The sequence below is a fragment of the Natator depressus genome, chromosome 8 (genome assembly GCF_965152275.1).
Source record: "Natator depressus isolate rNatDep1 chromosome 8, rNatDep2.hap1, whole genome shotgun sequence".
Lineage (NCBI taxonomy): Eukaryota > Metazoa > Chordata > Testudines > Cheloniidae > Natator > Natator depressus.
Window position 1 is genome coordinate 25,014,794 of NC_134241.1, and position 23,620 is coordinate 25,038,413.

Sequence of the window (23,620 nt, forward strand, 5' to 3'; positions counted from 1 at the left end):
GTGGGCTGTTCTGGGAAGAACATTCTCCTTTTGTCTCCTGAAGATCGGACGGCCATATATATATATCCAAAGTCCACCTCTTTTTTTCCCATTCCTCTAGAGCCCATTATTGTCTCCAGTATATGTTTTTGAGGCACATCTGAACGTTATTCCTTCCAGACCACCTTACTCAGTAAGTCACTCTATATAGAAAGCTTGTAGTTCCCCATTACAGGGAGATTAAAAAGTTGTCTGTTCTGGTATAGCCTTCTGTCACATCTAATGCTTAACATCAGGCTTTTTTACAGATAAGTTACATCGCTGCAGGAACAGTCCCCTGAGATTGCCCATCTCCCTGCATGATGTCTTTACTGCACAGCTAAGTCGGGGGTTTAAAGTGCTTTAGCGGAGTTTAAGAAAACTGAATACATGTGGTGAATAATAATCTGTGTTACGCTTTCCTAGCTATGTATAGAAATCAACACCATTGAAATGCAGACCCCTCTGAGGCAGATGTTTAACAGGGCACAGCAGCACTACACAATAGTTCAGGAGAGGAGATAAAAGATGAATACTGTATCCCACTGAAAGTGCAGGAGGAATTTAAAGAGGCAGAAAAAGTAATAACCTAAACTGGAATTAAGCCTAGACATCAGCACAAATACATTTACTCTTGAAAAAAAAAAAAACAACCTCACAGCATACGTGGGCCAATTTGCTAGTGCAAATTACTCAGTTGCCTTGCATAATTATTACAGTCGCACAAGTAAATTAGGGGATTTGTTACCCTGCATCTCATGTTGTCAATGACACCAGAGCAAAATGAGTGCAAAGTGCGTGTAAAACACTACTGGCTCTGAATGGTAGTATTTTACACCCACTAGAGAATCAGACCCTAGTCTCCAGACAGTTTGAAACTTTAGGCCTCATGCTACAAATAGTTCCCCCCAAAAGACAGTGCCTTTTAACACCATGCTGGGACACTGGTTCAGTACTGACTGGAAGAACAGATTCTGATCACTTAATAGGTAAGGTGATCACTGCCTGTTGTATTTGCCATATCTATTAAAAATTTAAATTACATAAATATTTACCACCTGAAGAAAATATTTTCAGAAAATATTCCATGCATGTGATACTGAATAGCTACTGGTCTTTTCTGGGTATTTTCTTGGATATATCAGAGTCTATATCCACTAATGGCCAAACTGCCACCAAGTCTATAGTACTAGAAACCAGCTGTTTTCTTACTGTTTTCTTTTAAAATTGAGCCTGTAAATTGTGTAGTTTCTTCAGGCAACTTATATACAAGAAAAAAGTGGCTAGAAAATGAAATTATATCAGATGCTTGCAATATGAGTGCTTGTAAAAGAAATGGGCAAAACAAACTCAATTTATTGCAGTTGACATGATAAGCATAAACCTTGTACAATATAATTATAATCATAGCAGGCAACTGGTGAGCTTTAAAATTATTTCAGAAATGGACAAAAATAGAGGGTCCAGACTGATGTTTTCATAATCTTTTACAACCAGAGTAGAGCATTTTCAAAGATTATTCTGTTTCACACCACTAAAGCTATACCTAAAAAATGATGTTATTCAGCAGGTAGGTCATATTTTTTTTGCTAGAGGAATTTATCATTCTAATGGATCCTCATAGCTGAATAATGAACTGTGTAAGAGAGGGGAAAACTATTCTTGTTTCTTCTTGAAGTATCCACAGCAAAACACAAAAAGGCATGGGAAATATGGGGATGGAAGCAAACAGGTCTGCTAACTTTTTGGGTATTTGATAAGTTGTGTCAAAGGTTATGTATTTGAAGTCCCAGGGAAGTTTAAAACAAGTCACATGTTGACCAATTCCCAGAGCATGACTGACATCATCCTCAAAGGAGATCACTTAGCTACATTCCTGACAAGTCAGAAAAGTGGATACCAAAGGGAATGGGAACAAATGGATAGTCCCTGGAACAAATTATGTGGAAAACACACCATGTTGCTGTTAAAAGAAAAAAGAAAAGGAGTACTTGTGGCACCTTAGAGACTAACCAGTTTATTTGAGCATGAGCTTTCGTGAGCTACAGCTCACTTCATCGGATGCATAGCATATCGTGGAAACTGCAGAAGACATTATATACACACAGAGACCATGAAACAAAACTTCCTCCCACCCCACTGTCCTGCTGCTAACAGCTTATCTAAAGTGATCATCAAGTGATCATCAAGGAAGGCCATTTCCAGCACAAATCAAGGTTTTCTCACTCTTCCCCCCCCCACACACACACACACAGACACACATACAAACTCACTCTCCTGCTGGTAATAGCCCATCCCTCTTTGAAACCTCTCTTTATAATGCGCATGATAATCAAGGTGGGTCATTTCCAGCACTAATCCAGGTTTTCTCACCTGTGGCACTGTTGTAGATAAAAAAGGGTTAACCTAACGCTAAGTTGCCCAGGGCCTGCTAGGTTACAGAAAGTGATAGTAAAACTTTCTGAGACTGGTTAGAACCAGCCAAAGGAAGAATGTATAAACAAGTTAGAGAAGTTTCCAGAGAACTCTAGAAAAGCACGTGAACACTGTGGTTGCCAAGACAATGCAGCAGAGTATAAAAGACAGACTGTGAGGAGAAGTGTCCGTTTGTGAGTCAGATAGGGAGGAGAAGTTTCGGACTTTGCTGACGCTGTAAGACTGCTGAAACTCTGTCAAGCCACCATCAGGAACCATTGATACAGACCCCAAGGACTCATACTAATGTCTAGCCAGCTCTGTTGTGGGACTTTGCTACTAGTTGCTTGCTTGTGTATTCCATAAACTTTGCTTAATCAGAAAGTAGAAGGCTCTTGTCCGATTTCTGGTGTGCCCCATTTCATTCATAAAATTCAGTCAACAGCACCACAAAATACCATCTTCTCTATGTAGCCATTCCAGTGATAGTAATGTAGTGCACACACACACACACACACACACACACATTCTTTACAATATAAATCCACTGCTATCTACCATATGCTTCCCCAAACTGAAGACCCCAAACCTTTGTCTCCTCAGATGAGCAATGGAGAGCTTAATTAAAAGGAAAGAAGAAATTAAAAATGAAGGGGTCATCACAACATATTAAATGTCAATGTTGATCCTAAAACAATCAGAAAAATGTCCAAATTCTTAGATGGTGTAAATTGGCATAGTTCTATTGGCTACACTAATGGATTTGATCCAGAATAGGTGTAAAAATTAGAGGTTGCCCCATTTTGGTTTTGTGGCCCATACAAAGCAATGAAATGCCTCAACCTTTCTTGAGCCAGTAGAAATTAAATCAATAAACAGTAGACAAACAAATTGTGATTCAAGCCAAAATGGAGAGTGAAAAGTGTGAGTTAACTGCAGCCTAATAGGAGAAAAGGGAAATAGAAGAACAAATGTTAGTTCTGTATTCACTGACAGTTCAACTTGGGACAGCAGAACTTACAGCTCACCGTAGACAGCCCACGTTTTTAATGTGTATGGGGCCCAACTGTGCACACTTGGGGATACCATCTCCCACTTGTAAAAGCTGCAGCCGATACAGGAGTCTCACTGCTGAACATGCAGAAAAAGATAACATGGAAAGCATAGTAAAATAACATTTTAGGGACAGTAATGGACTAAATGAACTATCCTAGCCAGGGACCTAGACACAGAGAAAGGATGTATCACAGCAGCAGCGTGATTTAAGAAAAAGCTAATACACTTTTTCCCAACCAGAGTCACCCACATGTTATTGTTAAAGCATGTTATGGATTGGAAGCACATTAAATAGAATGAACTGATCCAAATGAAAAATATTGTCACCACTCCCACTCACCGAGGTAAAAATATTGCAGGCATTTGAAAAACTGTCAGATACAATTCAGCACAACCTAAATGAAAACTAAAAAGGCTGGTGAGTGAGAGTCTTTCACTGACTAACTGGCAGTCTCTCAAGACAGCATTTTCCTATCTTTGTGGTTCTCCCACCAAAGTGAAAAATATCCATATATGGTTTGCTTTGAAGAAAGATGTTGTTAGAAGTCTCATTTTTTTTCCCCCTTGCTATGAATTGTTTCAGAGTTAGCTGAGACATGGGCTCTGGGGATCAGACAAATATTTAATGTTGGATCCCCTGCCAGTTAGTTCAGGGCATTTGAGATTATAAAAGGGGGCTTCAGATGGGGTGGCATGGTCACTGCATTATGACCATGCAGCTGAATCATCATCTACCCTTCCCATGCATTTATGGCTGGTGAAGATTATTCCGCTGTCACCACAATCAATTTTTTGCAGCATCCAGCATCTCCTGCCTCCTCCTACAGCAAGAGGTGACTTCTTGTGCCTCTTCCAGGAATTAATAACAACAATGATAGGTTCAAGTAAAAATGCCAAGATGACTTCTCTTTCTTTCCCCGCTTACTGACTTTGTACACAGATTCTATGTTACATGACATGGTTCAGACAGATTAAGAGAGCAGGAATCATGAATCAATGAATGGGCAACTTTTCATTCTTTTGCATGTCACAGTCATGACATTAGTATTCTTAAAGGTGATATCCAAACTGCAGTAGGATATATTGTGCTTCAACAACTGAACAGCCCTATTCAGCACAGAGAATTTTGTCAGTCACAGATAATGACCCAGTATGAAGTCTGCATAAAGTTGCCTGGGTATAGTCTGATCATAATTACCTGAGCAGAAAGATAGAGCATTCTCCTGAAAAACAGACTTCTCCACATTTTCATGAGTCAACACAGACACAAAGCAAGTTCCCATTCCTCATTGATATTCTCTGACCATCAGACAGACTCATTCAGACTGTCTGGGCAAGTGACTCCTTTAGTGAAGTGAATCACAGTTTTGGGAGTAGAATATGATTTGGTGATTTTTTGTATTGTGTGTACAAATTCCATAAGAATATATGGAATTAGGGAATACATCTGTGGGAGAATTTATGCAGACGCTTATACTGGAACCCCAAAGATTTTCCCTCTGTGCTCCCTTGTGGTCTCTGGAATTTTTATTTCTTCAGACCTCTGCCCCTCTCTGCACCCTTATTCTCCCATTTCTTGAGCACTTTTTATTTCATCTGAGAATCAGTATCTGATTTTATTTTCTGTGCCCTTCCCTGTGGCTGTAGAACATACATTTAATTTGTCCAGAACTTGATGAGCACTGATTCCCTCTATTCATAGCATCTTTAGCTTCTTCGGTTCATTGTAACGTCACCATCAGACTTGGCCTCTTTATTTGTTAATTTCATTTCAGACAGGGAGAACTGAGTGGGCTGTTTACTTTGCTTGCTTGTATAACTGATTTTCTCAGCTATGTAAACAGCACCAAGACTGCTGCTCATCAGTAGACAGACATATTGCTCGGGAGCACCCATAAGAATGACATAGCAGCATTACTATCCATTCTCTCTTTTCCTTGCTGTATCTCTTGATGGCTATAGATTTGCTATTCTTTCTTCCTTTCTGTTTCTAAGCTATGTGGTTAGGAGCATTTCAGTTATTCAACATTATTTCTTTTACACACAGGCAAAACCTTATATTTCTGTACCTTTTTTCAGATTATGGCAAAAAAAACAAAAAAGGAAAATAATACAGTTTCCTAACAGAGAAAGTGACAGCTCTGTATGACTCAACCTGGACCATTATCCACTGGGAGTTAATTTTCACTGAATTAATTTCCTTGCAGGCACTGTTTCTGACAATGGACAGGAAGAAAATGGTGGCATAGAAAAGAAAGGACAGGAAAATCTGGATTAGAGTAATAGAGATTACACATGGAAGAGACTAATTTAATTCATTCCCCTGCTAATTCAGGGAAAATGCAATGCTCCAAAAGGGTCAGTGCCCAGCTCATAACTCATGCAGGGTTTGCAACAAAAGCTCACAAGTGAAGTTCAGACCTGGTTAAAACAGCAGCTGAGGAATCCTAAAGAGAGGGAAGGTGTCTAGGGAAATGCCAGAGTGCTGGGAACTAAAGGTTCTGTGTTACCTGGAGAGTTTGGGGAACTATCCGGTAGAAAGCTGAGACACAAATGTTCTATAGCAGTGGAGGGCAGTAGAAATTCAGTTCAGATGAATAAGGAGAAAGGCTCAAGGAGAAAAGGGGCGAGAAGACATTGATGTGCTTATCTCTGACACCTAAAGTCGTGTTTCCCTCTTTCCAAACAACCAGGGCACCAAAAAGAGCCCAGGAAAGAGAGTGTCTGGCTGAGTTTAGTGTGTAAGGAATCAGTTACAGTGTACCAGTCTCTCAGCATTATACATGTCAAAAAATTGCCCAGTGGATGAGTGCACTCCAGATTCCAAACCAAAGATGTGAAGTTTCCCTACTCCACAAGGCAGTTAGATCTGCTTCCCTACTAACATATTGTGGACATTTTCCTGCCTTACCACCAATGCAGGGCTGAAAATCTAGAAATACTATACTATACTGGGTAATACCATAATGTTTCTATTTTTAATCCTTATCTATTATCATTAATAAAGAATGCTGATCATCTATACGGTATCATAAAAGTATCATGCGCATTGTAAACAAAACAACACAGATATCATCCCTGTTACTAATAGCATGAAGTCTTGAGTTAGCTCAGTTAGTTAGGGTATATTTCACAATAATGGGAGAAGGGTCTATAAGTGCAATATCTAAGAGAGATATGCTTTCTGCTTTGTTGAACTCTTCCCGAAAGAAGCAGATTACTAGTTTGCTACTAATATCTCTAGGGTGTACCAATACCATATTTTGATTTAGTTTCTCCTGTTACATGGGAATCTTCAGACTCAGACCAGTGATTTCTTTACACCTGTTGTTTCTTGGGAGCTGTGGGAAGCGGCATGGGCTGAGGGATGTTCTGGACACTGCTTCCCACAGCCTCCATTTGCCTGGAGCAGTGAACCGCAGCCAGTGGAAACTGCGATCAACCAAACCCGTGGACGTGGCAGGTAAACAAATCGGCCCGGCCCACCAGGGGGCTTACCCTGGCGGGCCGCATGCTAAAGGTTGCTGATCCCTGCTCTAATGACATATTAACTGAGTTTTTCATTAATAGGATCCCAGTCTAGATATTGAGAGTGCTATTTGGCCTAATGATCTGGGTTTAAAGCACAGTTGCCAACTTTCATGTGGCAAATAAGCACCCCAACTTTCACAATAAGCCAAAACTCAAGCAAATCCCATTTCAAACCAAGGCCAAAATAAGCCAGTCCCTAAGAACCCCAACACTGTATGTAACTAGATCCCCACGGCGTGCAGTCTGGGACTGTGGTGGACCCATTTGCACCCTGACTCTCTCTCCCCCATGCACCTGCTTGCCCCTTGACCCTGCTTTCTGGGAGCTGATCAAAAAAAAGAAGAAGCAACAAGCTATAACAAGCAACAAGCTACAAGCCAAACAAGCAACAAGCTACAAGCCAAAAACTAACCAACAAGCAACTCACAAGTCAATTAAGCCAAAAACAAGCCCAATTTCTGTGTTTTTTTCGCAGGTTAGGCATATCTGGTTTGAAGAGATCATGACATGTAAGGTGGAGAGGATGTAAAATATAAAAGCTCAATACAACAAATATTTCTGTGACTTTTACAGCTTTTTATTATCCTCTCCTCATTAAAAAACCTCTTTCATGAACCCAATTAAAAGTATATCATCTGGTTCACCGGAGAGGTTCCTGTGCCTGCTTATTGCTTCTCGGGGGAAATGGATATTTTTGCTTGTGGCAAATCTAGGGCTAGATTCTGCATTGCTTCCCCCGCCACTCTGGATTCCTTTGCTTTGGGACCACAGCTCGGGCCAGAGCAGGGCCACAGCACAGTGGGGAGCATTCTGCCTCAGTGTACTGGCTGGTGAAAACTGTACACCTCCTGAATTCAGACAGCAGCAGCAGGTAAAATTGTGGCAGCCTGAGGAAAGAATTAGGATGTAGTTTTCAGATTGACAGCCCTGGAGACTCAAATCCTCTAGTCATGCATGGAATAGGTACAATATGGTCAATTGGCTTTCCCGCACTGTCCCAAAATATGTCTTAACTGTGTTGTAAGGGACGCATGTAGTTGAATCCACATTTACAGTTCTTTACCTTATATATTGGACTGCTGAGACTGACAAGGTGGCCACTGTCCACTGGGAAACAGTGGACACTTAGAAGACTAAGTGACAGATCATTAGATAGTGTAAACCAGCACAGCTATGTTAGTAAAAATGGAGTTGAACCAATTTATTATCAGTGAAGTATCTGACCCTAATTCTGTATTTGTTTGTGAGGTTTGCTACTCTTGGTTCTGGCCAATAACATGAGACTTCCCTTAGGAAGCAAGTGTCAAGTGAAATCTGTCTTTTCTAATGTGCCAGGTTGATCCCTGGTGTTGTTCAGTGGAAACAAGCCAGCAAAGTTTAGTGGCACATGGTCTTAGAGTTCCTCCTTACTGCTGGCCTCAATACTGTGCTGAGGAGTGGGGGGAATAGAATTGTTGGAGCAGCTTCAATCAAAACTGCTCATAAAGACAAATGGCAGAAAGAAAGGCTACCATAGCATCAAAGCTGGCAAAGTTTTACTGCAGGAATTAATAAATAAATAAAATAACACTAATGGGCAGGTGACTGAAAGGCAGTAGCTTATAAGCTGTTGGTTGTATCAGAAAGTTCCAATTTCACACTCTGACACCTCACATTACTGAAGAGAAAGATATAAGCTGGTGCACTGATCAGAAGAAAGCAAAACATGAGTGATTCCCCCTCTCTCCCTTCCCCCAACTTGTTGTTAAGAAAGATAACATCAGAAGAGTGGGAACTTGCATTAAAATAGAGATAGAATGACATCTACTGGCTGTCATAAATTGGCTTTTGGGGCAGCTGGAAATGTTCTTTAAAATAAAAATGTTACACCAACCAGCCCCTCATCATCAATGGGAATTATCTGTGCACAGTAAGGGAAGAACAGAATTTATAGGTTTCTTTAAAAAGACAGAAGGCAAGTCAATCTTTAATTGATTAACCATGTAACCAGAAGTACTCACATAAATATCTTTAAAACTGGTCTGGATCTTTATTTATTTATACTTGTGAATAGGTAACCACTCTCTTAACTGCTGTTAGATATAACAACCCATCCTGATGTGATTCTGCATAGCACACAGGTACCCAGAGCACATTTTGCTAGAATAAATCACAGAAGGAAAGAGATTTTTTTCCTCACAAAAGAAGTGAAGTTAAGAGGCTTACTTTGACTTCAGAATATTTGCTGCATTGCATTGCAAAAGCAATCCTTAATGTTTTCCCTGAATGAATTTAGTGCATTAACATTAATTTGCTTTACATAAAAGAGCTACTAATGTCTCCAACTTCAAATGAGTTTGTTTTGAGACTCCAGAATATAGAATATTTGTGTATTTAAAGCTAAATGCACTGAGCCTCTGAAATCTACCAATGAATCAACAGGAGGAAATGCAGTAGACAGCTAACAATAGGGGATTCGATTAGTTAAAATCCTACAGCCTTTAAGTTACAGCAAAGTTGTCATTATACAATAAAATAAAGAGTGAAATGATCTAAATAATGTATAGCCTACTGTATGCAATCTAATTAAATAATTAATTGAAACATTTAAAACATTTAAGAACTGATTATATCTTATAGAACATCTTTCATCCAAAAACACTTAATATATCTACACATACATTACACCCACCACTAAAATACTTCCACCACTTGAGAGAAACACCTAGCAACACTCTGCAAGAATATCGGACAGAAAATTAATCTTGCCCACATGCTCGGGGTTCAGCTGATCGCTATATTTGGGGTTGAGAAGGAATTTTCCTCCAGGGCAGATTGGAAGAGGCCCTGGGGTTTTTTTGCCTTCCTCTGCAGCATGGGGCATGGGTCACTTGCTGGAAGATTCTCTGCACCTTGAGGTCTTTAAACCATGGTTTGAGGACTTCAATAGCTCAGACATAGGTGAGAGGTTTATTGCAGGAGTGGGTGGGTGAGATTCTGTGGCCTGCATTGTGCAGAAGGTCAGACTAGATGATCATAATGGTCCCTTCTGACCTTAATGTCTATGAGTCTATGAAGAATAGATCACCTTGAATTGTGTTATCGGTCCTGAACTCAGTCAGACAGAAGAGCACCACCAACTGAATTTTAAGTAGATTGCCTTGAAAAATAACTGAGCATCAGGGTTATTTAAATAAAAGCTGAAGATAAGACAATATTTTTAGAAATCTAAGTGTAATGTTATTCATTTTCAAACAGTATGCGGAAAAAGAAGTGAAGGACATGATGTGCCACTTTGTTTTTATAGAAACAAACTTCTGATTTACATCTTCCAAAAGATTACATAATCTTCGATTACCTGACTGTGATCTTATTTTAATCGCCGTAAGTAATTATTGTATAATCTTTCTATTTAAACTCAACATAAACCTGATTTCACTGCTGACTTCTTAGTTTGCATCCATCAGGTTCTATAGTATCTTTTGCCTGGTCTACACTACACAGTTAGGCCCTGGCTCTCAGCATACAGGTAGGGGCACACCCAGCTGTAGTTACAAGCAGGCTTTCTGACCAGCCCCTGCATGGGAAGGTTACTGCCAGCTCCTCAGGCACACACCCCCTTTAGAATATGAACCCAGAATTAGACCATCTTGCACTGCACAGGGAACAGTGTAAGCTCATACAGTTCGCCCCCACTTTCAATGTGGAGAGGAATATGCAACAACCTTTTGCCCCTGAGTTATGATTCTCACACACTTCACTCCAACTCACTGGTTTAGATAAAGAAAAACAAGTTTATTAACTACAAAAGACAGATTTGAAGTGATTATAAGTGACAGCAAACAGATCAAAGCATATTACCTAGCAAATAAACAAAAACTGAAAACTAAGCTTAATATACTAAATAAATTGGATAAGAATAGCAGATTCACATCCTAAGAGATGATACAAGCAGGTTGCAGATTCTTAAGGGGCAAGTTGCACTTGCTTTACAGCTTGGAATCCCCAGGTGTTTCATTCACAGGCTAAAAATCCCTTTAGCCTGGGTCCATCATTTCCCCAAGTTCAGTCTTAGTTCCTCAGGAGTTTCCATGAGTCTTCTTGGGTGGGGAGTGAAGGACACCAGATGATGTCACTCCCTGCCTTATATTGCTTTTGCATATGGCGGGAAACCCTTTGTTCCTAAAGTTTGGTTCCCAGACCAGTCTGTGGAAAAATATTGACATCCCAAGATGGAGTCTAGAAACATGTGGTCTCATCACATGTCCTTCTAGAGTCATAGCAGCCATTACTTGTCTGTAGCGTTCTCAGGAAGGATCCCCAAATGGGAGATAAGCTTCTCTTAAGACCTATTGTTTTTTCCTAATGGCCCATTGCCTGGAATAGGCCCTTCCCCACCCATTATCTAGACTGAAAGCATCTTGTCTTGTGGGCATTATACAGGTGTAACTACATTTGAAATACAGATACATAGGCAATATTCAGAACTTCAGATACAAAAATGATGCATGCCATACAAATGAGATAATCATATTCAGAAAATCATAACTTTTCCAATGACACCTCACATGACTTATCTTGCATAAAATACATCATAATTATACCACAATCATATCATAATAATATCATTATGAAGAATATGGGGTACAGTGTCACAGAGAGAATGGGGAACATATGAAGCCCCTGCTAGCTCTTTATCACAGCCACCACCTCAAGCAACTCTGCAATTGTTCATAGATTGAAAAACTGGTTAATGTCACCAATGAATGCCTTACAGCATAACAATACCCCCATCTCATCTCTGCTTATCCACTCAATAGAGTTTAACATGTTGACACCCTGAATGATTTTTTTCCCAGACAGAATTTAGAATAATGGGGTGTGGGGGGGGGGGAGGGGGGAGAATAGGGAGTATGGGGAGAAGGTATGAGGGGCACACAGAGCCCCTAGCATGAGAGGAAAGTGGGAATGGGGGGGAACTCTAGCATGGGCGGAGGGAGAAATAATGAAATGGGGGTAATTTGGGGTCACACAGAGCCACTGCCAGGAAGGGAAATGGGGTACCCTGCAATGGGGAAAATGGAATGGGGGTCACACATAACCCCTGTCATGGGGGAAGCACATTGAGGGGGTTTGGGGGAACCCCTGAAATGGAGAGGGCTGGGAGGGTGGCACAAGAGAGCTTGTGGGAGGTTACAGAGGAATGGAAGGAGCCCCTGGTGTGTGTAATAAGCTCAGCCTGCCCAAGCTACAAAGTGTGTGACTCCCCCACCCCCACCCCAGGAAAGGTGAAACATTTATTTTATAATATTAAAACTGGCAGGTTATATCCAGATTATTTACCTAAAAATTCCCCTAAAAAGAGAGACAGCCTGAAAATACCACAGCTTCCTATAGGTGAAATTGTGGCATTTCAGTCTGATTCAATAGTGTACACAATGTGGAGCCGCTCAGCATCAGGGAAACACAATTCTCTCTTCGTAACCCACTGCTCTGCAGCCTACTGCTTAACCAGTTCACTTGACCTGCTCTGTGGGCCAGTGCAAAAGAGGGGCTGGGCAAAGAAGGAGACAAGTCTGAATACTTCCCATCACTCTAGGGTGACCAGATGTCCCGATTTTATATGGACAATCCTGATTTTGGGGCCTTTTTCTTATATAGGCTCCTATTACCCCCACCCATCCCGATTTTTCACACTTGCTATCTGGTCACCCTACATCACTCTCTATCCAATCAGGGCTGATACATGTCTCAGGGGCACACTAAGGGTGCAATCCGTGTGCTCCTGAAAGTGCTGGGACTGCAAATGTAAGCTGCTCTTATACAAGTTATGCAAAGTAAGAAGAAAATGCTCTTTGCACATTTCTTCTATCCGCACATCTGCATTATGGCTAGTTATACTTTGGCCCAAAGCAATTTTTTCTCTTCATTAACAGAACAACAAAACAATGTCATAGAGGTATTTAGTTTTTACCTCTTTAATAGTTGTGTGAAACACAGTCGGTTTTCCCCTGAACACACCATCAACATGGACTCAGTGACTGATCAGTGCTCCTCCCCCTCTGCATCTCAGGCACTAGGGAGGAGATGGAACAAGAAGACAACAGCATGACAGCCTTCAGTTCCACTGACTAGGGATGTGTGCAAAAAGATCAGCTTGAATCCCTGAGTCACCCAGCAACCAGGTGAAGAGCCCTCCCCGCTACCAGGACTTAGTAAGCGACAAATAGTGAGGTCTACAAATGACAGATTAAATGTTTGACTCTACTACAGAATCTCTACACTCATGATGTTAAGGGTTCATGGTTCCCTATGAACACAGCCCCATGTGTGACCTTAATAAAGTATACAATTCATAAAAATCTTAAGGTTCAAACTGTATCTGATTGCATACATCACAATTAGTAATTCATGCTAACTATAAGGGACATCACTTTTTATGTTTTTTGAATTGTAGATATAAAATAAAATGGTTTGATTCATCTAATACAGTTTAGAGCATGGTGACAATTTACACACTATTTTTAATTCATTTTTTAAAAAGTAAATTCATAATGGGTAAAATTTTAGTTACAGTTTCAGAGGTATATACATCTGGTGTTGCCATGACAACTCAGACACAACTGTCAGGGTTATTGAAATATAACCGTCTGCTTAAACTATCCCATAAAATCATGCCCTAAGGTCACCTGACTAGTATTTTTTCTCTCATATAATTGTGTCCTATATTCCCATAAACCTGATGAATGTTAGGGTAACTGAAATCGTAGTAATTGATTTTACAATAAACTTGTCATGAAAAGTTTAATCCAATTTAGGGCAGCAGGGTTTAAATGTTTTGTCTATTCAACAATCTCTTGGCTGGAATAATAAGTTTATGTAAAATAATACGATAGATTATATGACCTGCACAGCTGTGTAATAAAAATGCTAGATGATACAGTGGGTATATGTCCCCTGGGTTCGAATCTCACTTCAAGCAACAAATAAGAAAAGGAGTACTTGTGGCACCTTAGAGACTAACCAATTTATTTGAGCATAAGCTTTTGTGAGCTATAGCTCACTTGAGCTGTAGCTCACAAAAGCTTATGCTCAAATAAATTGGTTAGTCTCTAAGGTGCCACAAGTACTCCTTTTCTTTTTGCGAATACAGACTAACACGGCTGTTACTCTGAAACCAACAAATAAGAGTGATTTTGCTGGGCTCACCTTATGCCCTATTTCTCAAGATCACACAAAAACCCCAAACATTTCTTAGGTGATAGCTGCCATCTTGGCTGACACACCAGGGACCTAGGAACCTTAAGAGCAGAAAGCATGAGGTTCCTGAGCTAAAGAGCGCAGGCTTTGTACATTAGCCTCTGTATACTGGCACATAGCAGTACCTGCAACACACACTCACCAGTGGCTTTTATTAAGGCATTCCCTCTGGCTAAGTCTAGACAATCCATTACTACACTATTTTACCTTCTCTGGCCAAGATTTTCAAAGTCCTGATCCTGCAATAGATTCTATGCATGCAGACTCCACAGAGAGCTCCAGTGAACATATTTGATGGCCAGACCCTTATATCTCAGTGACAATTACAAATCAAGGACAGATGGAATAAAATTGGTTAATCTATTTTTATATCCTGAACACATCAGAATGTGTGAGGGACATAGCGTTGAAAGAATGGTTTGTTTTTTCTTTGCTCTTATTCAGAAATGACAGACCAGATGTTGATGATTTAAAACAAAACAAAACACTTCTGGATGAGGTGAGGCATGATGAATTCCAGGGGTAGAGGACTTTATGGACAGGTTATGGACATGTAGAAATTGTATTCACAATCTTACCTACCATGATCCTTGATAACCCAATGGACAAGCAAAAATCAGTTGTCTTGTAGACATGGAATCTTTAACTAGGAGGTTAAACAAAATTGTAATGGAAACATTGGGATACCATAAAGTGGTCATTTAAGACAAGAAGTTGTCTGTTGGAAGTAATTCTTAGTGCAGGATTTGCTGGAAGTTTTTCACTATATCATTATAATCAAGTGAATAAAATCTGGTCAAATTTCTTGCTCTCACATCATTTCCCATTCAATGTTACATCAAGCCCTATTACTATGTTCTCACAAATCAATGCCAGAATAATTTATAGCAACATAGGACAAAAGATAACTTCCTGCGGTTTGCCCAAATGTCGTCATGCCATCATTGAAATATCTCATTTCAATTTCAAGTATACAATGTGTGCATTTCCAAGCATGACTAATGGAATTGACCACTGAGCAGTGCTGGGATTTTTTAGTGAGTTTCTGAAGATCTCTTTCTGTAGAACACAATGGAACTTTTTTGCAGAATTCCTCAGATCTCTCCGTTCATCGGAACACTTTTCAAAATCTTCACTGCATTTCCCTAATGACACTTCATAAAACCCTATGATTCTTTTTGAAGCTGATTGGTGTTCTCTACTTCAATGACCCTTTTCATAATTTATTTCATTATTAGCATATATATCAAATCTCACAGCATACTTGAGGGATTCAAGGTTTCTCAGACTCAATGAATGTTTAATATTGGCTCTCTCATAGGTAAAAATCAAGACACCTGTGAGATGTTTTTTTGCTTACAGCAAAATTTGCAACTTGTTTATTTCTCCATTGAGCCTTATCAGTTGGGAAAGATGCATGATACATTTTTCCATCCCTTTTAATTTAAGAACTGCTATGAGCATTATAATCTTATATTGAAATAAACACTGCTTAAACAAAGAAAATACCTTTACAGCAACTGTGGTTGACAACCCACATAACAGCCAAGGGGAGATGAATAATAAAGCTCATAAGCACTGAGGCATAAATAATGAAATTATTGTCATCATGGTCTGATATGGATTATTATATCATACTGTGTAACTTTAAATGCGACACAAAATACTTTGAATATTAGTTCACCTCTCAATATTATCTCAACTGCTAGAAGAAAATTACTTTTTCTTGACCTTCTACTATGGGCAAACCTTTCATGTATCATTCATTGATCTGGTGAATGTATAACTTTATACACAATAAGGGATGTACCCACAAAGACAGAAATCCTAAACGATTTCTAACTGAAGAAACCTTTCTTCAATAAAAAAGGATTAACTATAATGCATTCCTATTCTTTGTTCAAAAATATGAATGGAAACCGGACATCTAAAGGAGAAAATCTGCAACAGTATGTGGATTTCAGTTAATATATTTTTTTAAAAATGCAAAAAACTGTGTTTTCAATATAAAACTTACTGTTCACAGTAAGTATATAGTATTTGTAAAATTCTATATTTTATATTGCTAGTGTCAATAAAATAGAAATAATAATGAGAAAAAATGGCTTATACTATATACACCTGCCCCTCTTAAAGCTTTTAAGCTATCTGACCCATCTCATCACTAACAAAATCTGTGAGTTAAATCACTATTAAATTTTTATTTTAATGCAGCCACTATTTGAATTTTGTTTTAAAGATAACAGGAGTACATTTATTTTGCCTTGTCTTTTCTAAGAGCTATTTTCTAGAGTTATTTCCTGTGAATCACCTGGCCATTTATGTGCAGTGCACACACCAAAGAAAGTATTACTTTATATCAATAGGCCTTTGTTATAATACATCTAAAATCAAACAATGAAGCCCTTTGTCAAATTATACACATTCATTCATTCTCTGCAATAACAAACATGAGTATTTCATTTCCCATAGGGCCTCCAGCGATGGTAAATCTAAGTTATGGTTTCACCCTGGTTGAAGCATCCCTACTTCTTTGTGCCTCCAATCTGTTTCCTTACTCTGCCCGATAAGTGGGCAAATATTGACATTGGTTTGATATCTTCTCCTAGAGAAATCTTGGCCTTTCTATTTGCAGTAGAAAGGATGATTCAAGAGCAGGGGACTCAATCAACCTTCTCAATGATGTTTTTAAAATTGGCAGTCATTAAGGTGTAGAGGAAAATCATCCACACTGTCTGAGCGCCCCAGGGGCATTGCGGTCTCATTTTTTCCCTCCAAATGCAGCCTTTCCTTTGGTGAACACCATTCTTAAAGAGCTGTTGAGTCGATTCTCCTGATATATTTTGGGTCATGCACTATTTTTACGGTTAGCATCCAGAGGGACATATTTGAGGTACAACCAATGGTCAAATCCTCATATTACTCAAATGAAGGGTGCTGATGCTGCTAATCAGTTACTCAAGTTGCTGTTTCTGCTTTCAGGCCAACTAAAATTTCATGAATAAGCTATTTTCTCCTCCGTCAGGAAAAACGTCATGATTACAGAAAAATTGCTCTTCTCCTGTGAAACAAGGTTTTGTATGATCTGTTTCCAAGAGCTGAACCAAAGCTCACAGGATCAAAAAGTTTAATAGAGTGGAACAGTTAAGTCTTCTATGTGCTGTGCTGGTGCTCTCTCTCTTTGGTAATATGTTGCATAATTACATCTGGAATTTATACTTCGACATAGCACCAATGCAAGTTTCAAAATAAAACAAAGTGTAATGTACTGCTGAACGTCAGACAAAAGGGAGCTTAAATATGTTCCCATGATATATATTTGAAATGTGAGATATTGCAATCCAGGCCATTTTGCTCCTGCAGTGCTGTAAATTCACAGCTAGCAACTTTTATGAGGATCCTCATAAACACTTGCCTGGCCTCTCATGTTTTCTGGCAGTATTGTGCTGCTTTTTCTCTCCCCACATCATGGAAATCAATTCTCCCAAGGCTCACACCAGATGGCATTTTTTATGTTTACTGTGATTACAAAGTATGGCTATGACATCTTAGATAAGGACCCAATCTTGTGAGGTATTGAGCATAGCAGAGGCAGTAGCAGAGCTAATAGAAGGGTTGGGGAGGGAGGGAGACTGCCCCCCACCAGCAGCCTTTAGGAATATGTTTGGTGTCTTTTCAAACATACTATACAATCGACAAAAGGAAGTGAATGACACAAATTGTCATATGAGGTAGAAAGCAAGCCTAGCCTGTACTCACCTGGCGGTGGTGGCTCCTGTCGCATGGGGCTAAGTCCATCTTGGTGCATGGGATCACATGGCACTATAACCCCATGCACCATGTCACAATGCCACTCTCTCAAATTTGGGTGGGGTGTCCTCTTCGTGACAGATGGGTGGTTGGGCCAAAGATGAATTACATGTTCTGAATCTGAGGTAGAAAAGATTTTATTGGATTGCTCTCATCTTGACTCTCTTCCTGCATCAATTCCAATGGCTACAAACTGTCAATTTGTTGGAATGTGGTCCATCCCTAGATGGAGGCATCTGGTAGAAATGCTCTGCCTACTTGACAGCTGAGAATTGCCCCTGTAAAGGTGATCCTTTGTGTAGGTAGCTGAAGAGTTTTTCAATGTTCATCATGAGTCCGAATGTCTCAAAGCAGGAACATGTGCAATATATGTTCTTTGACAGGCCTTTTTGTGATGATGGTTTCTTCAAGCCAATCATCTAAATAAGAGTAAACAAACATACCTTGGCATCTTAAGCGAGCTGCTAAACTGGATGGGTACTCTGTAAACATCCAGAGGGTAGTAGATAGGCCAAAGCGTAAGACTTTGCACTGGAAATGATCTCGTCCAGAAAGAAAATTAAGGTACTTGTCTGGGTCTGAAAGAGTTATGGAAATATGAATTTTTCAGGGTGAGACCTGAAAACCAATCTTGGGTAGATAGGGAAGGTATGAGGGATGACAGGGTGAATATACATAAGCTGAATTTTCTGGTAAATGTGTTGAGCTTCCACAGATTTAATACGGAATGAAGCCTTCCAGCTTTCTTCAGTATCAGCATATATCTGGAATAGAAACTTTGTCCTCTGAATTTCCATGATACCTCTCTTATGGCTCCTCCTTCCAATAGAGAGTTAATATCTGATCTCAAAAGGTTTTCATGAGTGGGGACCTTGAAGAAAGGTGAATGATGGGGGAAGGGTTGGGGAGAGGAAGGGAACTGAATTGGATGGCCTAACTATCTTTCATTATCTTCAGAATTTATTTGTCTGAAGTGATGGTACTCCAGGTGTTGAAATAATGGGAAAGTCAGTCTCCAAAGGATGAGGATGTGGGGTGGCTGAAAGTTGGTCCATAGCTCCCAATCTTCACATCAGACTCAAGGCCTAGCATTTGGTTTTGATGAAGAAGCTGATAGTTGCTTCCTTTTCATTTTGGGCATAATACACTTTTTCCTCTGTTGTTGGTCATAATACTCTTTTTTCTTGTTGGAAATGATGCCTTTTTGAAAAACAGGAGGAAAGAGAGGAAGACGGATAAAACTGTTTGTGGTATCTAAAGACAAAGATCTTGCTGCCAGTCTTGTGCCTTTCATTTTCTTGAGAATTTTGTCAGTCTTAATACTGAACGACCAATTCAGGGTAGCTCTTCTACTTTCAGTTTAGATTCAGGTGACAGAGTAGATGATTAAAGCCAAACATATCTACATAACAGGATTGCTGACATGATCACTCTAAAGATGTTAAAGATGCTCCTCGAGAATGTTTAGTCACTATTTGATCTTCTGTTATCAAGGCATTGGCCGGCTTCCTTTGTTCCTTGGAAAGCATTGGCAAAGATGGCCATTTTATCCCATAAATGGGATTGATAAAATGACATCACCACTTGGACATTTGCTGCTCTGATACCAAGTAATGCAGATGATAAAATGCTCCTTATTATTACACCCATCTTTTTCTCCCTCCCTATCAGAAGGCTTAAAATGTACTTACCTTCTCTGCAGACAACCATAAAAGATACACAATATCTTCATTGACATTATCTAGATAGATTAGATGGCACAAAAAGAAAGGTATAAATAAGCAACTATTCAACCCCTGTAAGGGTTAGATTACACTTCTCTAGAGGCATGACTGCCTCCACAGCATGTTTTACACACATTTTAGATGCAAATATCTGAAGGGATGAAACTTAGAGCTCTATACATACATTTACGTTCCCTGGACCTAGCATCCAGATGGACTGTTCAGTTTGGTAAAGCAGTTCAATTCCTATTCAGTTAGGATTCCATGTCCCACCTTCCTTACATGAGGTACTGCTTATCAAACTATCCCTTGAGTGGGAATATGTAGAGGATACTCAAATGAAAGTTACAGATATGTAAGCAGAGTTCTGTGAGATGGACACTCCTTTTCTACCTTCCCCTCTTCTCAAAGTCTTAATGAAATCTCAGACCTAAGGAGGCAGTGGAGGAATGGAGGCAGCCAGGGCACCACACTCACTATTATAGCTTCACTCTTAGATCATTCTGGAACAGAGAAGGGAGGGTTAGGAGGGGTGTGTCAGAGTTCCAACAGGTACTGCTATGAGAAGTTTCCTCTGTCAGAGCTGCATCTATCAGCATACCCCATGATTGTGAATAGGCAGAGTCCATCTTAAAGAACTCTGGTTACAGGTAATTACTTTAATTACTTAATTAATTACTTTAATTAATCTGCATTTGCTAGTGAAGTGATCTGGAAATGTAAAGGCCATCTCCTCAGCTGGTTTAAAGGGGCATAGGTCCAGTGACTTGAAAGGAACTACACCGATTTGCCCCAGTTAAAGATCTAGCCCTATATGTAAAAGTCAACCTTTTACTTCAGTGAAAGTATAGTGAGGCCAACATTGAAGACTTTTGAAAATCCCACCTTACATGTCCAATTCAGATAAATCGCCTGAAAAATCAATATTTATCTGAAGTTAATGCAAACTACTTGATTTGAAATAAGGCTGGAAATCTCACAAGATCAACCTTACCTGCACTTCCTGGATGAGATGAGCCAAAATTACCACACGAATAGTAGTTTACATGTTATTTCTTTACTTCCTCTTCTGTTTCCTGCCCAGCCCATGAAATGTATTTGCAAATAAAAAAGCTAATTATGTATTATTTGTATAAAGTGTTCACTGTGCACTGTACTGCGAAACAATTGCTGAACACTTGTTTGTGCCCTACAGAGGCTAGCATCTCATGTAATAAACTGGTTCAATGCAGTAGAACACACTATGGAACACAGACTGTGGAGTGCAGGCTTTACATCTGGGGTGCTTCATAGGACAATATACTAAAAGTCCTCAAACATTGTTTAAAGAGGCAGGGCTGACAAAGATGTGTAGTCACAATGAGAGTTCTGAATGAAAGTTTCAATCAGTTTTTAAGTTATCTGAATCTGTTCACCCATCACTTGTCACAAAACTACTGTTTGCAAATTTCTAAAAATCCTGCTGCATTGTCTTCTTATTTTCAAAACTTTCAGACCCCTAGGATGAAAAAAAAATTGCTCCAGTTTTCTAAAGGCCTTTAATAAACTATTCCATTTACAGAAGATGTAAATCAAGTGCTTCCATGTTTGGCAGACAGAACAATAAAGTAAACATTCTTTAGTCCTGCAATTACCACTGCTTCAATTTTCCTGACAGTATTAATCTGTACTCACTGCAGTAACTTAAGCCAATGAAAAGTGATTTTTTTCCAGCTAGTTGACATTTGGAAGTCTCATGGTCTGAAATTGTGATGCTTTTGGCATTCTTGACTGAAGAGTGAATGAATTGGTTACTTTTATGACATAACAGTTGACAATGCATTGCTCACACAGATGCTATAGACTGTCACATTTCCCATGCTCTGGAATATTATGACCTGCTATATTCAATAGCTACTTGAGAAGAAGATTTCAGAGACCTTGGGTCTGTGGCACTGAGCAGGGATGGACATGGCACTTTCTGTAAAGTGACAAAAACTATTATAGATTAATCTAAAATGTCCTTTCCATTTAATTCCAGGCCATTCTTTGGCTTGCTAAAAAATATCCTGTTCTGAGGCAACAGACTTAAATGATTTGATTCTGCTGTTCCCATTGGACTTCCATGGTACAGGATACTGCCAGGCCACTCAAATGTCCCTCATTTCAAGAAATATCACTTCATTTTAGTCCCAAAGTTACTTGTTCTACTGTTAAACTTATTTAAAATAGAAATAAAGAATCGTGAAGTGGGGGCTTTAGAAAGTTATTTACAATAGTGGAAGGAATACCACAGTGTTTATGTTTCCTGCATGACTAATTTTCTTGTGCCATGTACCCTGGGTCTGTCACACATTATTACATCCCACATTTGGGTTTTGGTAGATTAAGAAGTATGAATCAGGCCCCTGAAGATGACCTCTAAAGCCAACATGAGCATGTATTTATTGAAAGCCCCCATTATATATAGTGCATATTTTTTCTTTGCAGGAAATGTATTGGTACTTCCTGATTTACTAAATATGTCCCATAATGCATCATTCTACAATGTAATAGATAGCAGAAGTCCCATGTAAAATAACATTCTGGAGCTAGAAATGAAAAGGAGTATTGTAACAAACTAAATCTGACTTGGGTTGGGAAGAAAAAACTATGTATTTTTAAGTCATGCTACTTGGGTAATTGTTCATATAATTTATAACAGGGATCGGCAACCTTTGCACATGGCCCACCAGGGTAAGCCCCCTGGTGGGCCGGGCCAGTTTGTTTACCTGCTGGATCCGCGGTTCGGCCAATCGCAGCTCACTGGCTGTGGTTTGCTGCTCCAGGCCAAGGTGGGGGCCGCAGGAAGCGGCACTCAGCATATCCCTCGGCCCGCGCTGCTTCCCGCAGCCCCCATTGGCCTGGCACAGCGAACCACGGCTAGTGGGAGCTGCAATTGGCTGAACCTGTGGACGTGGCAGGTAAACAAACCAGCCCAGCCCGCCAGGGGGCTTACCGTGGCAGGCCGCGGACCAAAGGTTGTCGATCCCTAATTTATAACAACTTTCACCGTGCATCAAGGTGAGAGTCAGTGTATATACATAAAACTTTAAACAGAGTACTCATTTCAGGTGTGATTTTTTGTTTACAATATTATTCTTTGGCTGTAGAGAAATGCAATCTGGATCCTATTTTTAAGCTACCTTTTTAAAAAAAATCTAATTTCTGTAATTCATAACTCTCTCTTTTCTTTCTCATTACAAGCAGATGGTTCCCTTTGAACTTATATGGTGTCTATCATCTGAGAATACTAAAGCAATTTACAAAGGGTGGTAGTTAATATCTCAAATCTACAAATGGAACAACTGAAGGACAGACATATTTCTCCTCTTATTCATGGTGGTTTTACACTAGTGTAACTTCATTGACTTTAGTGGAGTTATACCTCATTCACACCAGTGTAAGTCAAGTGTTTTACCCAAACTTACCCAGAAAGTCATTGGCAGAGTCAAGAAGATGACCCATTGTATCTCATTTCCAGTTCCATATTCCAACAGCTAAAGTAAACTGTTTCCCTCATTATAGGAACATTAAGCTTTTATAGTCTTGCTAGACAGGGGCTGAAGTGAATGTAATCATTATAAAGTAAGTCTGCTGGCAAGCTGAACTCTTGCAAATCATCCACACTCCCCTTTTAGGAATACTGTGTAACAGTGCTGTACACTAGATTGTTGATGACATTTTCCAACAGCAATATCAAAGAGCGTCCAGTTTCCATGATTCCCCATAGCTGTCAGGATGTCACCTATTTTAAGTGACATTCTATACAAAAAAAAAGAAAATGTATATCTCTGTTTTTGCCTTGA